Here is a 10,928-nt window from a genome sequence, read left to right on the forward strand (position 1 = left end):
AGGCTTAAAAATGTCATCTGAGCTAGGATTGATTCGACACCCAGCAGAATTTGGGTAAGGCAATTACTAGCAACTTAAAGAGGGTGACGGGGTTGTGAGATGTACTTCAGCCATAATAGCTGTCTTCCTTTGCATGAATCTGTCAGCACAGGTTGGGGATGGGCGGCTGGTGCCCGGTTCCCACCTTCTCAGAGAGCTGCGGTCGCTCTCCACCTCCTCCAGCATCTCCTGGCCATGGCCATCTGCCTCCATCCCTCTGCTCCGCTCCTGTGATGTGTGTCCTATCGCTTCTGCGTGGCCTCCCTTTGACTGAGGACACCCTTCCCCAAACTAATTTCCAGAACTACCTGATGCATTTACTAAATTATATATACAGTTTTTGATTAGACAGGGAGAATTTGAGAGAGGAACTGAAAATCAGAGCCATGGTCAGAAGTGGGCGATGGCTGTCGCCAGCACTAGACTCATTTGCACCCTTTCTTCCATTTCATATTTATTGCAAATTACCATTTCAGTTTGAGTTGAGCAGTACTTTTTGTTGCCGGAAGATAATCGCAAGCCAAACAAATTAAAGCATCAGCACAGAAGAACCTGAAATCCTGACTAATCTTCATCATTTTTGAAAGGGAGGATCAGTCAGGATGGAGCTAGGAAGCTATGCCTAACATAATTAATTTTTAAAACCTTTTTTTTTTGGTAAGTGTATTTGGAATGAAAACAATCCTAACAGTAATATCAGTCTATTACTAGAAATGATGAAATTGTAAAAGCACAATTTTTTATAAGTCATCATCTTCTGTCTTCAGAGGAAAAGACAGATGACATTGTCATGTTAAATGATGATGAGACAAAATTAACTCTCGTTGATCATGGAAGGCATTGCATAGCACCATTTTTAAATCAGTAGCTTAGATAATTTGCATCTGAGAATTTTGTATAAGACAGCCAGGAAGCTGTCCAGATGATTACCATTGGTTTTCAAGAAATTTTGGAACTAAGAAAAGTTCAGGCATTTGTTAAAAAAACAGTATCGTTTGAATATTTAAGAAGACACACAGTTGTAGGCCCTTTATCTTGACAACTAGCCACAGCAAAAGAATGGAAGGACTGATAGAGCACATTGGTGGAGAATTAAAACTGGTAAATATAACTCATCCCCATTGAATTTATGGAAAACACCAAGTTAATTTGAAATATTTTTGAATAGCTGACAAGGTCAATTTAAAAAAGTAGTAGTCTATTAATACCATCTACAGCTAGACTTTTAATTGCCTGATACCAAACATACTCCTTAATAAATAAGAAACACACAAGCAAACATGCTGAAGATTAAATTAATTGGAGGGTGGCTCCTCGACAGTTTTGATGCGAGTTTGACAGTGTAACGGTAAATGAGGGATGCTCACCGGAGGAGATGTGACTGAAGAGCCCGAAGCAATCAGTTCCTGGCCATGCACATTTTGAAAGTTTTAGCAGCGAAGAAAAAAGAAAATATGAATTGTTAATCATTAGTTTGTCAATGGCACAAAAAATTGTGGAAATGCTGGAATGCGGAAAGCCCTGACACTAGATGAAAGAAGACAGTCTATACCAAAGGCTTGTCTTGGCAGTGTGCCTTCTTCACAGTATACTCTAAAATAGCATTTCCATTCTCCATCAAAGGCTAAGAATATACCAGAAACCATAAGCTTACACTTAATACTTTTTATACTATGTATGCAGAATGTTATACAGTTTATAGAAGCCTAAGAATGCGTATTCAGTCGCTCGGGCCAGGGAGGAATTAGCTAGAGCGGTAACACAGCGGCACTTTTCAGCTTCTAAAAGAAAATTTGCAACCACAGGATTGTGTTTCATGGCCACAAATGTGCCTATCCTTCATGAATTTGTCTAATCCCATTCTAAGCTCATTTATACTCCACAGTATCTTGTGGCAATGAATCCCACAATTTTATATATGTGTATTTATATATATGTGTGTGTGTGTATATATATTTTATATATATATCATGCAGAAAAGTACTGCCTTTTGTTGGTTTTACACCTGTGACCCATTTCAGCTGGGAGCTTGCCAGTTCCTGTCTAGTGAGAGTGAGTAGTTTATCTTGGATCACTTTCTCGATATCGTTTTTTATTTTATAGACTTCTGTGGCATCTCCTCAGCTCTGTATTTTACAGAATGCGTCATCCTAATCTTTCCTTGCACAGCTGTTGTTCCACAACTTGCTGCCCTCAGGGGCCTCAAGAAGGTCATGGGGGATCTCACCAAAAGTCTGTGGAGACCAAGGAGGGGACGACAGCAGGTGCCTTCCTGGTCTGTTCTCCGTTACCCCACCAGTCACAACTCAGGCTTTTCCTAAACCAGAAAAGGTGAGCAATTTTTTCAGTTTATAGACTAAGGTAAAATTTTATCTCATTAATCTGCTTAATTACTTCTTGAATGCTGTGATCCTTCATCATGCTCAGCATCCTCTGGCAGCAAAGTTACTCAGCTCGTTTGCTTCTCCTCTGAAGGGGTATCTCCTCTGCTTGGTGTTGAACCTCTGTCTGGTCGCTTTGCTCATACCCCCAGCCTCTTGTATTGAAAGATGCATTGGACAGTGAAAGCCAGTTCAGTTTTTCTGGGCTGCTCAGGGCATAAACATCCAGCACAGCTGCATTGGTTCAGACTGGGAGTCCTCACCTATTCGGCCATTCCCGTATCCCTGTGTACTTGGGGTTTTGAACTGCCCTTGGTGCTCTGCTCCCCGCTCCTCCAGCTCTGCTCCCTGTTTTCCAGACGAGGAACCAGAGCTGCACCCAGTACCCACTGTGCACGGGTTTTATACTGACCTGGTGCTCTTTGGTGGTTTGGTCTGTATTCCTTCCTCAATTATTCTACTTGTTTTTCTGATCTCTGCTGAATGACATTTCCAGGCATTTCTCTGCCATAACCTCAAAATCTTTTCTCTGTGTGGTAACAGTCAACTCAGAGGTAACACATGTACCTAAAATTAGATTGGTGTATTCTCATTACAACACTTTGAAGATATCTACATTGATTTTAATGACATTTTATCGTCCAGTCATTCTGATTTATAAAATCCTTCTAATTTCTTCATGGTAAGTTCTTGTCCTTTAACCTTGAATGACTACTGACAACAAATTTTGTCAGTACACTGTTCAACCTTTCTTTTCCAACTTCCTGGTGTCTGTGCTGGTAGCATAAGCTTTCGTACCTTTCCCAATACATTGGTATGATCTTGAAGGAGGATGAAGGAAGGAAGCAGGGTGAAGAAAAATGAAGGAATCAATACTGGGTGCAGTATTCAAGACATGGCTGTAAGGTGGATTTAGAGGGTGACACTGATTTCATCCGTTTTGTTCTCCACTCTTTCCTGAATAATTCCCAATCTTAGATTTACTTTTTAGACTGACTCCAAGTCCCCTTCCACAGTACTAACAGCTAATTTAAGACCCATGATTTTATATGTAAAGTTAAGGCTACCTTTTTCCTCTTAATATTATATTTGCAGCTACAAGCAGTGAATTTCATTTTTAAACTCACTGACTCAGTATTATGAGATCACCCTCCACTCTTTGCAGTCAGCTTCAGTTGTGTTTAGCTTCATTTCAGCAACCTGAATAATCTCACATCATCTTCAGACTGTGTCATCTCACCACTCACCCTCTGCTTCCAGACTCCTTCAAAGATGTCTCGAGCAACCTGTGCGAGGGAACCCAGCACATGGTGTTTGCCAGCCTGCTGAGGGGAAGTGGGTGGTGAAGGAGGAAAGTGTGTGCTCGTGCTGCCAGCTTCCTGCTTTGGGGAAGAAGGTCCCTCCAACTGGCACGAACCATCACGCCGCCTGCCAGGAGCGGCGGCTGCCACCCCACTGTTACCCTTCCAGGCATCGCAGGTGATGAACAGCAAAGAGTCATTTACTGAGCGATCCAGACTGCAGTATATAACACAGGAGCGGGCACACGATGTCTGTTTCAGTATGAACAATAGTATAATAAACTCATCTGTCTAGAAGCAAAGAAGGGTGGCTACAAATTGGGAATGAGGACTTTGGAAGCGATGGCTCTAATAAGGACTTGGTGGGGAATCATTTGCAGATAAGCTGCCAGCATGGTTCAGGGCCAAAATAGGTCGTGAAACTCTGGGGTGTAGAAATAGAGTACCTAAGTGCTGGCCAGGAGATCCCATTGCCTCTGTGCTTGGCTGTGGTGTGGCCTTTTTATTATTACATATAATAATATCTATATAATGATATTCTATAAAGCTTAATTTATTAATACATATTATGTACAACTTTATTCTTTCCCTTGATGTAATTATTCCTTTTGATCAAATTTCATAGCCGGCGGATGGCGGGTTCACCTGAATCTCAGCTATTGTTGTACCTCAGAAGTTAATTGAGACCGGTGAAATGGGGCAAGTGGGATGCCAGCAGGGTGAACAATGAGCAACAGTAAACTACAGCCCGCTGATTGTATGGAGCTTCCAGAAGGCTGCCACAGGCCTAATACTTAGGCACGGTATTAATTAACTTCTAAAGTAATGATCTGCAATGGAGTATTAATAGCACACTATGTGCATACAGATCATCCCAAAGCTGGGGCTGTTGTATGCACTAGTGAAGAAAGATAAATAATACAAAAGATTTGTGAACCTCAGCAATAGAGGCAGGAGCTACCACAGTAAGTGAGCTACACCATGGAAAGACACAAGTATTTTTGGGAGGAGCCTTTCAGATCATGGGAAAGTGGAGTTCTGTGTTGCATTCATCACTGTTCAGTGTTTAATAGATGAATATATTTGGCCTGGTAAAGTGATCACCTTTTCCAAGGTACATTTCTGCAGGGTCAGCGCTCCTGCTGGAGGGCTCTGAGCCTTGCAAGGAGACACTAGTTGGGCACCTGGATATCTTGGGAGTTCCCCTTGGTACCTTTCTGCATATTTGAGCACCAACATTTAAAAACCTGCTGTATGAACCTGTTGTGTTGGTGCAGTGTCACCTTTCAGGGTCATGGCCAGAGGAGGACAAACTGTTTAGCTGCAAGTCTGTGAAGTCTATGGAGCCCAATGCGGGAGGCTTTTTGATTTGGATGATGTGAGACAATATAAACAGGAAATCTGGGCTGAAATCACATGGAAGAAACTTCTATAGTAACAAAATGTTCCCCACAGTTATATTACTACAATAAGGGACACGTCCCCAACAGCAATAGTGGAGAGGAAAGTGTGCCTTCGGGAGCACCTTGCAGGGAATTGTGTCCACTGAGGAAGAGTCGTGTTGGTCACCAAAGAGCTTTAAATTGGGCCTGTGCCTGCGAGCTCTTGCCAGCACCTGCCCAGGTGTCCCCTGGGGTCAACCTAGGGTTGTCTAAGGTTCCAACCAAAAATCTTAATGGGGTGGTTTTGCAGATATTACCTTCTGAAATGCCTCTTTACCACTGTGTGGCAGCACTGGATACTGGATTTGTCCTCACCCACATCTTTGCCAGAATATGCTCTGAATTTATGGAAGTGGTAGTAGGAACCAGCCCTCCAAGGAGCTGCTCTGACATGACTATGGGGATGGGTGGCATTGCCGGAGACCCTCTCCTGCCTCTGTCCCAGACGGAATGGGCAGGTACCCTGCGTGGCCAGCACCCACCCTGACAGCTCCCTGAGGAGAGGCCATTCTGCAAATGAGACACTAACCCAACCTGCATGTCCCAGTGGGAGCGTGGAGCCCTGTGCCAGGATGGGAGAGAGGACAGTCCCCACCCCAGGGCCACCAGCAGAGCTTCTGACTGCAGCAAATACACAAACTCTCCAGTTCACAGTGTTTCTGCTCTGCCAGGTGTTGTTTTGTTGACAAGCCAGAGCTTCAAACTTCTTTCCAACTTCTATGTGCCAGCAATGAGCCGTGTGTGAGGAGCAGGTTCATGGGCTGCTCCTTGCCTCCTGCATCACTCCAGCCTCGTGTGCCATGGGGAGCAGAGTGCCCTGCCCGGGGATGCTCGCTGCTGAGAGCCTCTTACATCCAGCCTCAGCTTTGCCTCCTTAATTTCAGGCTCCTTGTCCTGCTATCTTCTGAGACTGCAAATTAATTCCCTTCCTTCATTTATATGGTTATCCTGAAGGTATTTATAGAGCAAGGCTGTATCCCCTCTGACTCTTCACACTGCTAATTTATAAAATGTTGGTTCTTCCAGTCTTTCATAACCATGTGTTTTAATCCTGGCGTCATTCCTGTTACTTACCTGTTACCTATATTTCTCAAAACAGAGAAACATTTTTTATTTTACACGTGGGTTGTTCCACTTGCATTCAGACAAGCGGACATGCACTAAACCTGCTGCCTGCACCTCTGCCCTCAGGTCCTTATCCCCATGGGGAGGTAGGGGAGAAGAGCCCAGTGCTGGAGGGCTGGAGCACAGCTGGCAGTACCCACAGCTGTGTTCAGTACCCACTGGTGACGCTGCTATGATCACTGTTACCTCATTCTCTGTTTAATGAAACTTTAAATGCAAGTGCCGGCCCTGTCTCCTGTGGTAACGTCACTAAAATTGCTCCCAATTTTGAAGTTTCATTTTTATGGTTACTATCTGAGTCTATGACTCATCAACCAATTTCTAGCCCACACCAAATTCTCAAAATCTATAGTTTTCGTTCAGTTTTTAAGAAAACTTAGTTATAGCACTACAATAATGACTTTGAGAGGACCAGCCACACAGGAGCTGGAGTAGCAGTCTGCATAATGAGGACGATCTGTTCAAGAGGGAAGAAAATTAGTTGGAACACATAGAGATGGAGTGGGTTAGAGGCAGTGCAGTCCCACCTCCACACCTGCTCAATGTCCCTCTGGGCTTAAGAGACCATGTGGTTGGGCGCCTTGCAGCAACCCATGGCAAAGCAGAGGTCCCAAAACCACAAGCTGCTTGTCAGGCCCAAGGTGCATCCCTCATTGGCTTCCTCATTACTACATTTTCATGCACTCAGATTGCGAGCTCCACGATTCATCGCTGGTATGATCTGTGTACTAGGAGGAGCTGGGCGAAGGGGAGTTTCCCTATCCTCAAGAAACTTCATACCACTGATTCCTGCAGCTTTTACTCCTCAAATCATACCAGCTTTCTCACATCTTAGTCCTTTCCCAAAACAAGAAAGGGCTGGGGAGGAGGGCAACACATCTGCTTCCCAGTGAGAGAGAGAGATGCACAGCCGCTCAGCGGGTTACCTGAGAACGGAGGTTATTGAAATTCTTATTTTCCAGGGACAGCACTTAAAAAGGCTGTGGGTTATCTGGGGTGCTGGAGTTTGAAAACAAGACGTGGAGTTAGTTTTATCTCCCCACTTACATCTAATTCTCTTCGGACTTTGGAAAAAAGAGGCTCCATGTGCAAAGGTGGAGTGCAAACACACTCGCTCCTGGCGTACAGGAAGGACTGAGACGGGGCTGTGTTTGCAGGCAGGCGATGAGTGCTGCAGGCAGGCTGCCTTGCCTCCCAGCTCCCCACCTGGGTGAGGCTGCAACAAGAAGCAGGAAAGGAGGAGATGGAGGGATGAGAAAAAAAGTGCAGTTTGGAACCCTGCTGCCAGAGAGCTGTGGGCAGGTGGGTGGCAGATTCCTGCCCCGTCTTCTCAGCCTTTTTTTTTCTAATGAGATGCACATTGGGCCTTTCCCAGGGCCCAGATAACTCCTGTGATGAAAGGGAAGATTATTTTTCAAGATTATCCTCAGAGATTTCTTTTAAAATTCTCAGGCGCACTGTGTCTGGACCTGCAGATTTACAATATGTAGGTTGGGTTTTGTCAGATACTCTTTTACCTTCTCTGTGTTTATCCTTTGCTCTTGGCCTCTCCACCTGCTCTCTCATAAATCCTGCAGAAGAATCCCCAATTTCTTCATTATCATTACTGAAGGTGAGAGCAGCTCTCTCCAACCCAAACCGCCTAGGAGTCAGTCCAACTCAGCCTTCAGTTACTGGAGGACCTGGATTTATTCCCTAATTCCTGTGCTCTTCCCTTCTTGTTTTTGAATAAAATTAATTAATGCACAAACACTGCGGTGAGACTAGAGCTGTCCACACGGAGGATGTTTAAAATACACAGTTCAAGCATACTGTTACAGGTACACGTTGTTTTGGCACTTGCTTGCCTTCACGTGGATCTGGTATGTTCATATTTTTGATAGATTAAATGAGTAGGTCACGGCTCTGCCCACGTATACGAACTATTTTCATATTTCTTGTTTCCTAACCCTCTCCTGTAGTTTTGATGGTGGTTTTTAATGCTTTCCTAGCTGTGCGTTTCTCTCCTGCCATTTTACACCTGTGGATTATCTTTGCATTGCTATGCTCACCACCCAGCCGCTCAGACTGCAATTGTCCCTGCACTGTGTCCTCCCAGCCCTTACTGCCCACGAGTGACAGAACCATCCGTCAGCCACTTACAACTAAATGGGGACAGGACAAACGACCTGGCACCAACCCGCTGGCCCTGTCTAGTGAGTGGATAGATGAAGGTGCAGCAGCATCTCCAGGAAGGACCTGGAAAACAGATAAGTCGTTGCTGAGCACTTGTGATGTCCCCCTGGCTTTGGGAGGCATGGGGTTCGCCAGCACAAAATGATGGTGAAAACACTGGATGGACTCGCTCTTCTACAGAAGCTCTTGCACATCGCTAGGAAAGGATATTCAGCCTGGATCTCAGTGGGGAGAGTTCAATGTTATTAACTATTGGTGTTATTACCTCTTGCCTGTTAATCACCATAGGCGTGATTCTGCGAGGTGCTGAGCAGTGGGACATAAGTCCAACATAAGTATCTCAGGACTCTGAAGCTGTTTAAGACACTTGCATGTGCTCTGCTACGGTAAAGACTTGGTGCTTAGCACCTCCTGAAGCTGAGCCTTTTAAGTGAACCCCTATGTATGGCATGCTTACTTATGGCCTTTGGTAGCCCAAATTTAGATGCTGACAACAGCAGTTGTATATTACTGTGGTTACAGAGACCAAAGGGAACAGGTCAGTCTGAGTGTCCCACACTCCCAGGGCTCAAGACACTCAGCAGAGCTGTTTCTTTTGGATAAAAGCAATTGCAGGGTTTCCTAAGGAAGGAATTGTCTGCAGCCTGCTTTAATCCTTTTTGCTGCGGTGGAGCTGGCAGGACAGGGCTTGTGCAGGACAGGCTCTGCAAAGCCTCCTCCCTCTGTGCCAGGCCCTTGGTGGTTTTCTATTTCTCTGTGCTCAGCACCGCTAGTGCCGGCTGATGTCCCAGGTGTTGGGGGCCAGGAGCCTGCCATGGAGTTTGTTGTCCCCTCCATCCAGATCCATAGAAAAATGCAGGGAAATGCCGTGTCTGTCCAGTGGGCAGAAGAGAAAGATCCCACTAAGGCTCAGACGGTGATCTGCTCCACCACCAAATGTCAGCCTGGCTTTGGCAAGACAAGTTCACAAATGGCTCACCCGGGGTTTGCTGCTCGCTGCCTTCAGGCAGGGCCGGCAAAGAGCAGGCAGGCGTCAGGCAGCGATCTCGGGTGTGCGGAAAGGGTCTCCATCACCGTGGCTTCAGCCTCTCCAGCGCTTGCTTTTCCACCTGTGTAACGCCAGGCAATTTCAGACTGCAGCACTTCCCTCCTGAGGAAACGCTGGCCATAGATTTAGGAATAGATATTGCCAAATAGTATATTGTTTCCATAAATCTCAGTAGATCCGCTTTATATCTTGGAGGCTAGACATTCTAATTATTGCTTCTATTTTATCTAAATTGGTAACAAAGTCATCATAGCTCAGCTCAGAGTGGGTACAGGTAATTCTGCTAGACCAAATTTTGACCTTTTAAAGTTCATACTGAAGTGTCTTCTCTGCTCTCTGCAGTTCTTGCCTGGTTTTTTGGTTCTGCTTTTATAGAACCATCGCCCAATTTAAAATAGCAGTCACCATAGCTTCGATACATTGTGCCTTAAAGATGTAGGCAATTACTGCGTGAAATATCTCAGGAGCAGGACTAATATCAAAGGGCATTCTCATACCCTTACAACATCCAAATAGCATATTAAAGATCTTGTTGAAGTTAGATTTAAGCTTGTCTCTTCACAGTTTATTTGCTGAAGCAAATGCCCTTCATTTCACAGTGATTTTTTTCCCCTTTTGCTGGTAACCTGCCTGTCATACGACAGTTTCACAGAGCAGTGTTCATGTGTTGCAGCTGCATTTAAATAATGTAAACCAAAGCATCTCCCTCCTTAAGCTGGCTTTTCAATGACAGATACAGAATTAGCTCCATCTGAAATATATTATTCTTTCAATAACTCACAGATTTTCTATATTATCTTACATCCTCACCCGTTAAAAGTGGGATTTTTTTTTCTGTTGTGCAGAGATCATTGAAGTAACTGATCTTTGGAGTTTAATGTGGTATTCCCTTTCCAGACAGCTGCAGCCCAACCAGATATCTGAGAATCCTCCAGGGTTAAGCCTATTATAGCAAATGTTTCTCCTACTTTGCAGATGAATTTTTTTTTAAGATGTAAATGACATTCTGTGCACCAACCTTTAAACTAAAAGTGGGACTCGGCTGTTGCAAAGAGTGTGGAGTAGCACAGGGTGAATATGTCCCTATATGTCATCCTGTGGCATTTACAGCAAAAATATTTTTAATTTCACATTTAGGAGAGGTTCTCAAGTGGCGCGTCTGGATAGAATTGTTAGAAATGTATTTCCTGGTGCTTGTTTAAAGACAAACAGTATTGCATGTTGCTGTCCTTTTTTATATCCTAATCGTGAAGCAGTCTTTGCTATAGGCTCCTTACTAATTCCCTTAACTATGGTACCCTATATTGCATTCAAATGGTGATGTCCAAAATGGTTTGTGCCTTTCCTCAGTCCCAGGTGAGGCGCCTGATGTACCCCAGCCAGCGCAGGAGGCAACGCCAGCTCCCCCTTTGCAGCC

This window comes from Patagioenas fasciata, chromosome 6 (assembly GCF_037038585.1).
Source record: "Patagioenas fasciata isolate bPatFas1 chromosome 6, bPatFas1.hap1, whole genome shotgun sequence".
NCBI classification, from domain to species: Eukaryota; Metazoa; Chordata; class Aves; order Columbiformes; family Columbidae; genus Patagioenas; species Patagioenas fasciata.